The sequence below is a fragment of the Cryptomeria japonica genome, chromosome 7 (genome assembly GCF_030272615.1).
Source record: "Cryptomeria japonica chromosome 7, Sugi_1.0, whole genome shotgun sequence".
NCBI classification, from domain to species: domain Eukaryota; kingdom Viridiplantae; phylum Streptophyta; class Pinopsida; order Cupressales; family Cupressaceae; genus Cryptomeria; species Cryptomeria japonica.
The window spans coordinates 90,171,420-90,179,304 of record NC_081411.1 but is presented as its reverse complement, the minus strand read 5'-3'; the positions used below and the strand labels follow the sequence as shown (position 1 = coordinate 90,179,304).

Genomic DNA, 7,885 nt, shown 5'->3' with positions numbered 1-7,885 from the left:
CTAAAGCACTTTGATTTGGATACAAATTTTTATAGAAAAGAAACCCATTAAAATTAATAATCTCCAATCGACCACCACAGATCCAAATTTGCAACTAACTGCATTTTGATTAGAATTCAATAATTTAAGCCACCCACTGAAAGATAATCATTATAAGTTGCATTCTACAATCAAAAAAGAAAATTTGTAGCTAAAGCACTTTGATTTGGATACAAATTTTTATAGAAAAGAAACCCATTAAAATTAATAATCTCCAATCGACCACCACAGATCCAAATTTGCAACTAACTGCATTTTGATTAGAATTCAATAATTTAGATACAAAGAATAGAAATTTCCTTTTCAATATAAACTTTATCGAGAAAAAAACTACCCAATAAAAAATTAATCACAACAAATATTAGATGACTTCACAAGCTTAATACTTACCAGTAACAAAAACCCTTCAAACCTCCCACAGCTAAGATCTGAGTTATCAATCATCCTGTAGAAACTAACAATTAGCTGACATACAACCGTTGAGTTGTTACTGTTCTAAACCAGATGTAAAAGACATAAGACTTCTAAGAATAATTAAACTTGGGCTATAGCTGACCACTGATGAGATCTTGTAAATAGACAACGAATGAACTAGCAATTTTATGTATGTTTCAAATCTTATGAAAGATAATTCTAATGAGAATTAGACATAAGCTACTTGTAACCTTCTATTTTGAGTCATACACCAAGTGAAAAATGGGTAAACTCCATCACCTCTGAAAAACATTATGAAATATCTGAATTATTGTATTGTGACTCAGACCGTCTGTACATAACATTCGTCAATTCCTAAACCAGTCATACAAAATGAATCAGTTTGTCTTTACTAATCAGTCTCATAATTTCTTGTCTGAAATTTCATCTCTTTTTGTCATTTATAAACCACATTATTACTATACTTTGTTCTCCTGAAATTCCAATAAAATAATTAACTCCCACATATGCTACTCCAACCAGATTTCGGAAAACTGCTATCATCATGCCATACGAACTGAGGCTCATGCCCTCTTGCAAGAAAAGAAGAAACAATAAACCCAAAATTAATGTATGCTCATACTTTCCATGTAGTGTGTCCCCCTGACAAAGGATCAAGAGATTAAACAAATAAGCTTTTAAGATAGACATACAGACAATTTTTTTTGAAGATAACTAAATAACATTCTGCATTTTGCAAATATGGTTTAATTGGTACAAATTGTAGGAAAAGAGGATTACATAAATAAAAAATCCTTGACAATTAATAAACAGCGATACTTGCAAGACCAGACCAAACTTGTATATCAAGCACAGATAAATTATATCCAAGTAGGAATGTCCGCAGTGAGAGATAGTTATCCACATAAGTACATGCTTTTTCAAAGTCAGCTCCAGAGGAAAATATGGGTGCACATTCCAACCATTCATCAATCTATAAATTATAATTCATGAATAAGATCCAATTCTAAAATTTTATATATATAATCACTTAACTAAATGATGTTGGCTATAGATGCATCTTTTGGTATACATGATTGATTTTAACAAGTAATCACATTTTTGTACATCTTTTACTCCCAATAATCATGACCAAAATAAAACATAATGAGCTATCTCTATGTGCTAAGACAATAAAAAAACAACTCATAAAAAACAAATTTAAAAGAAAACGGGTTTTGTAACTTATAAATTTCCAAATTGGAATCATTCAAATATTGATATCAGTAAAGAACAAAAAAGAAATTGTAAGCGACTTCAAAATTTAACCTTGTAATATTGGGCTATTAGATGACAATCTACTAGATATAAATATTCTTGAAGGTAATTGCGAGTCAATGATGAATGTACAGGAAAGCTTAGTATAGCATTGTATCATAATATCTTTCAAATTGTATAATATGCCTATTTGTAATCAAACTTCTGAGACCTAGCATGTTGGAAGGCTATTGCAATAGACTGTAATGCAACTAATGTTGTTATGAATATGAATAAACAAATAACATATTGTTACTTACCTACTCTATTTAGTGTCTTGTGAGTTTGTGCAATTGGTTGGACTATTGGAAATCCTTCATTGGACCCTCTAGTCTTGATTGCATCAATATGCGTACACTATTTGGAAGGAGCTCCTTTCCTACTTCAACGAAATCAAGGTTTGGCTCAGCTTGTGGGATATTAATCTTGAATATCTCATTGGTGGTTTAGAAACTGAGATTGTTGCCTTCAAGTCAGCCTAAGTTGGGTGTACTCAATGGGATCTAGTCTTGGCTCGGTAGGAGGTATATATTATATCTTGAATCTCCCATTATACGTCTAGGAATGACAACCCTTGAATATATAGTATTATAGAAATGGAAGGATCATCCAACATGATTCTTCCATGTGTTCTGAATAAATGAGACTCAGACTGTTGCTTCAAGTTGTCAACTATTGAGGCCATGACTTGCAAAGAATCTAGAATCCTTCCCAGCTATGATTGTGATTCTTCATAGATGGACAGATGCTTGCATAGACATCCCCAATAAGGGTTCAAATTATTAAATTTTAAAGGCCTCTATGGTCAAATAGTTCCCTCAAGCATAAAAAATATCCAATTTCAATTTCAACGATGTAACATAAGGGTGACCTGGATCAAACTGAGTGCAATAGTAGTTTAAAGATGATCAAGGCAGATTTTTAATTAACTTCTCTAGATCTAACACAACATCCTAACCATATAGTGGTGGCAATAGCACTTCTTACTAGTTCACAAATAGCATTTTATCGTAACTAGCCTCATGCGGGCATTGAGGAGGACTTTACATTGATTATAGAAGCAAACAAATAAGGATGCCACCACTAGAAAGTTGATGGAATAGTTTGAAACTTTGCAGGCTTCTTTCATTACTTGACAAGCGCTCCTTTCATTGCTATCATTGCTTCAATAAGGTATAAGACACCTCCAACCAAACCACAATGTCTAACTCCCACCACAATTTACAACACAAGCAAATAACACTTTTCTATTGTCAACAAAAAACTTCTGTATAAAAGGAACACTTTGCAAGTGAATAGCACACCGAAGACCCAAAATTATTCCACTTGATATTTATTGCAAGAGAGCTGCAAATTAAACTGAGAAGAAACTAGGTACAAGATAAGGATAAACTCATTGCAACCCCCAAAAAATCAAATAAACAACCGTTTTTCTTCTGTTACATTCATGAATGATGAAAACAAAATCTGAAAGGCAAACAAATAGTACTCCTATCTATCTTATCTAATTTAACCTACTCCCCATAAACCAATATAGTGATAAACCAGGTATTATTTTCCTACCAAAATTTGTGCCCAAATGTCACTTCTCTTTAGATATCCCTCAAATTATCATAGAAACCTAACTCACCACTAAAATGTCTTTAATGTAGGAACCCCTTAAATCGCAGAGCTTCTGTTTGGTGGCCTTCCAAAAAAGCCTATAAAAATTCCTGTAAAAATTGCAAGACAAAAGTATAAAATCAGAAAGTTGTGTTGCCTTGCTTGAAATCACAATTAAGAGTACTGAGAGAAGAGGAAAAAAGAAAGGACCAACACAATACGATGTCTAGAATTTGAGAAATACTTCACCTATGACTCTGCCTACTTTAGTGTAGAACCCATTTGGAATTCCCATTGCACATCCAAATTTGGCACTTCTAAGAAGTGGGAAATTTTGAAGATAATGTAAATGACAAAAATACATTCTTCTGTAGCAGAGTATATTCTTGTTCAAGCCCATGCCTGAAGAGAAAAAATAGGTCAGATCCATTTCAAAGGTAACATCAACTTATAATATTGCTACAAGAAATATTTTAAATGCGAGAAAAGTGTTTCAGAAAGCATACCACTTTCTTTCAAGACCTAAACAAATGCTTTATGAATGATACCATGAATATATGCATCAAACTTAAAATTATTAGAAACAATGCCTTGTCTGTTATAATTACCATGTGTCCTCCTCAACAAATTCCTTTGTGTTAATTATTTTCTCTATTGTATGCCTCTTGTTGGTAGGAAGTGGAGTGCCATTTTGGGCATATGTATCATAGATTACCTGAACCAATCCAAGAATTCAATACCCGTAAAAAAAAAACATAAAAAAGATTCAATAAATTCCTTGAATTTGCGTCATGTAAATTATTTACTAGGATGTGCTTCCCTCTCTGAAATGGGTCAGGATAGATAGGTTGGGGACTACCATAAATTAGAACACACCATCAATTACAAATTTGGAATTCAAGCCAAACAAACTATGAGAAACCATGATTTAAAAATGGGTGCTGGCAAAAAACTTCTGAATAGAACAAAATCTGGACAATTTTGGTTCAATATGATAACATGCTTCAAAATTTTGGCTTGAACATAAGCAGTATTGATAGAAATGTGATTAAGCCATATTAGAATGAATGGACATTAACACTAAGAATAAGGACTATAATATTGGGTCTTACTAGAGAATGACTTCACTGTCATGCCCTGCTGCTTGACCAGTGTTGGATCCTTCGAAATTCCATTTGGATAGTTCTTTTGGGGTACTCACAGGGTCTTGACAAAGTTTGCACATGGAAAATTAGAATACCCAATTAAACCCCACCTCATAAAATGGTAAAATAAGACTACCCACAATGGAATACAACCATAAAATTGAACCACACATACTCTTTCTTTTCTTCGTATATCCATTCCTGAGCCTCCAATCCTAAATATTATGCAAGAAGAAAGGGCCAAAGAAATGTTCCTCTATCATAGCATATAAACCCCTAATTTAACTCTGGTATATATATATGAAAAAGAAAATTCTACGAAAAGCAAAGAATTTACAATTTTACAGTGACTCATTTTTCTTTTGGCATTTTCGTGTGCACTCTGCATTGTTTCCTTTGCAGAAAAATGAACAAGGAAATTTTTCCAAGCTTCATTCAATATATATTTTCTTCTATACAATTGACCATTCATAATTCCATCGCTTCGCACTGATTGTAGTCTGCACAACACGCAAATAAACTCACATATGCCTCCATTGTAAAATAATTTGTTGTTGTGAGGGAACAAATGTTTGTAAAGAGTAAAATGTCACTGTCAAACTACTGGAGTCATACAGTTTCACTATTGGAAAATAAATTATAAAACACATAAACCGCCCAAACAAAAAAGCTAGCTAGTTCAATTTCATTGCCAAGTAATCAAACGAGAAACGTGTTATCAAAGACTGACAATTTCTGATGCAAAGCTACTGGAAGCTAACAAATTTCCAGAGGGCTAACAACTTTCCGAGCATAAGTGCCCGCATTGAAGCCTATCAGCTTAAAAATAAAAAATAATAAAAACTGGATTATGTCAAGACTCGAGTATTGTTTTCCAATCATCAAAATACTGGATTATCTCATAAGGTAGATGCTGCTAATTGCTCAAAGAATTCCTCAGATGAGCAAATGATTGAAAATAATATCTTCAAGACATGTTTTTCCAATTTTGTTGTTCTTTCAAATTTCTCGTTGTTTTCAAACATTCAACAATGTTTTACTGAAATATTTTTCAAACACTACTCTTCTTTCCAAAATAAATATATTCTTGAAGATTTTTAAGCTGTCAGCTCACGTTTCAAATTCTATTTTTCCTTTTAACAAATTTTCTTGCAGATTTCCCATTCTTTTCAGGGATTGAACCATTTTTGTAATATGATTTAAATTTCACCGTTCTTTCTGAAAAATTCAACTAATTTTTAAGATTTCACAATTCTTTTCATACTTAACTACATTTTAGAAAAATATCTATGAGTACACTTTTCAAACATTAAACTATTTTTATTATATTTATTTTCCAAACAACAATGATCTCTTACAAGAATCCAAATTGATCATACGTTCATTCAACTGTCATGGTTTCTTCAAGTTTGATGATTTTTTCTGAGAACTATACCCAAAATCCTGAAATACTGTATGGTCATTCAACTATCATGGCTTCTTCCAGATTTGATAAATTTTTCTAAGAGCTATTTACAAATTTTACCAATTCTTGATAACTAAGATTTTTATAAAGATAAAATAAACAAAAGAAAATTCAAGAACTTAACTTTTCTCTGATAATTTCTTAAAAACCAATACCATGTATTTCAAAACCATCTATTTCATAACATTTTTCAGCTGTCATCTTTCTTTTTAGATTTAACAATTTTTTCTCAAAAAATATGTTACAACTCAATTCATTTTAAGAAACACATTTTTCAAATCTCTCTTGCTCTTTCCAAAAATTCATCTATTTCTTAATGTCTTTGTTCATTGCTCTTTCAAATTTCACCGTTCTTTCAAAAAAATCTAACTATTTTCTTTCCAAAATTCCAAAGTTTCACAATTCCATCAAATTTTATACGAAATTCCGCTGAACTATTAAGAAAATTTAATTATTTTTGTTTTCTTCCACTATATCTTCAAGTTTCACTATTTATGTTTGTACAAAAGCGAAGACACACCACGAAGAATGAAAAAGCCTTGTATTTATTTGTTTTTTATGTAGCAAATGTTAATACAACTCAATCCATACATTAGGTATCCGGATAAGTAAAGCCATAAAGTCAGGTACATAAAAATCCTAACATGGGTTTTACGTGCAGCTGAAGCAATGCATTGCATATTGAAAATATTAAAACTGTAAATTTCAGCTTTCATCTCTTGTTGAAACCCTAGACGTGTTACGAAAAGATGTTACAGAGAATATCAAAATGAAACTTAAAGGTGTTAAGGTGAAGATCGCAGGCACCTTAATCCAAGCATTAGATACCCAAATAAGTTAGATTTGCCTCCCTAGAAAGCCTCTGTATTCTGCAAGCTTCAATGTTCTTAGGCATGCTACTTGTTTGCCTTGTCTTCTAAGTGTATGAATGATCAGATGCCATTTTAATAGGTCATGAAGGCAGTGGATTTGCAGGCAGTGAAGGCCATACCCATTAAATGCCTTATCGGTGAGGGGAAAAAGTGAGGCCATACTCCATATTTAATTACCTACCAGCTACTTCAAATTTTCTTTAAGGACTTGTATGCCTTATGTCAATTCTAGCTTAATAGTTCTAACAAAATATCAAAATCAAGGGAATGCAATCTAAGAAAAATCTAGTCCGGTGCTTTTTGATTTGAAAAAAGCACTTGAATCCCTTCACCTGGATTTTCAGAATGCCAATCTCACGTACAACATTAGGAGAACAACCATTATTAAGGTACAAAATTATTCAACAAAGGACGTTGTACAACACATACAGTGGAGCTATCAATATGAATACAAGACAACGAAATTAATGCTTCTGTGAATAGTGGATGGCGAGATTAAAAAATGATTGAAATAATTACATCATGTCGGCAAGCTAAGATATAGACTAAAAAATGTCTGAAAAGAGTAACTAATCTAAGATATAGATTAACAAAGTTAAATAACAACAAAAAAATATTTTTGTCAAAACACATAGATTAGTTTTAGTTGTGGATTCCTTAAGCAAATGTAAATCTGAAGTACAAAATTTGTCGTACCTTTAAAGAACACCAACAACTTATGTTAGGGCAACAATGTTTTTAATCTCCATTTTTTTTCCAAAATCCCATTTGTCTGCACTAAATTAGTAATTCACTATTTCATTACCAAATTTATATTCCAAGAACTACATACAATACAATAAAGTTATAATTCACTAATTTGCAACCATCCCTATTTTTATTTCCCAAGATTTAATCACAATGCAATAAAATTGTAGTTCACAAGTTGTTCCAAATTCTAGCCCAATCTGAATGAACCCAGATGGAAGAATGCAAGTAGAATGTAAATGAGCATGAACAATTAGGGCAAAGATAAACTTGTTGGACCATAA

At 32.0% G+C, this 7,885-nt stretch overlaps 1 long non-coding RNA gene across 1 annotated transcript; it reads right to left on the bottom strand.

Annotated features, from left to right (window-relative positions):
• Positions 1-797: 797 nt before the first annotated feature.
• On the bottom strand, positions 798-3,762 carry LOC131059708 (uncharacterized). The gene is made up of 3 exons (XR_009110224.2): positions 3,622-3,762; positions 3,401-3,482; positions 798-1,116 (listed from the first exon to the last, which is right to left on the bottom strand). It is a non-coding gene; the product is annotated as an uncharacterized LOC131059708 (long non-coding RNA).
• Positions 3,763-7,885: the final 4,123 nt, after the last annotated feature.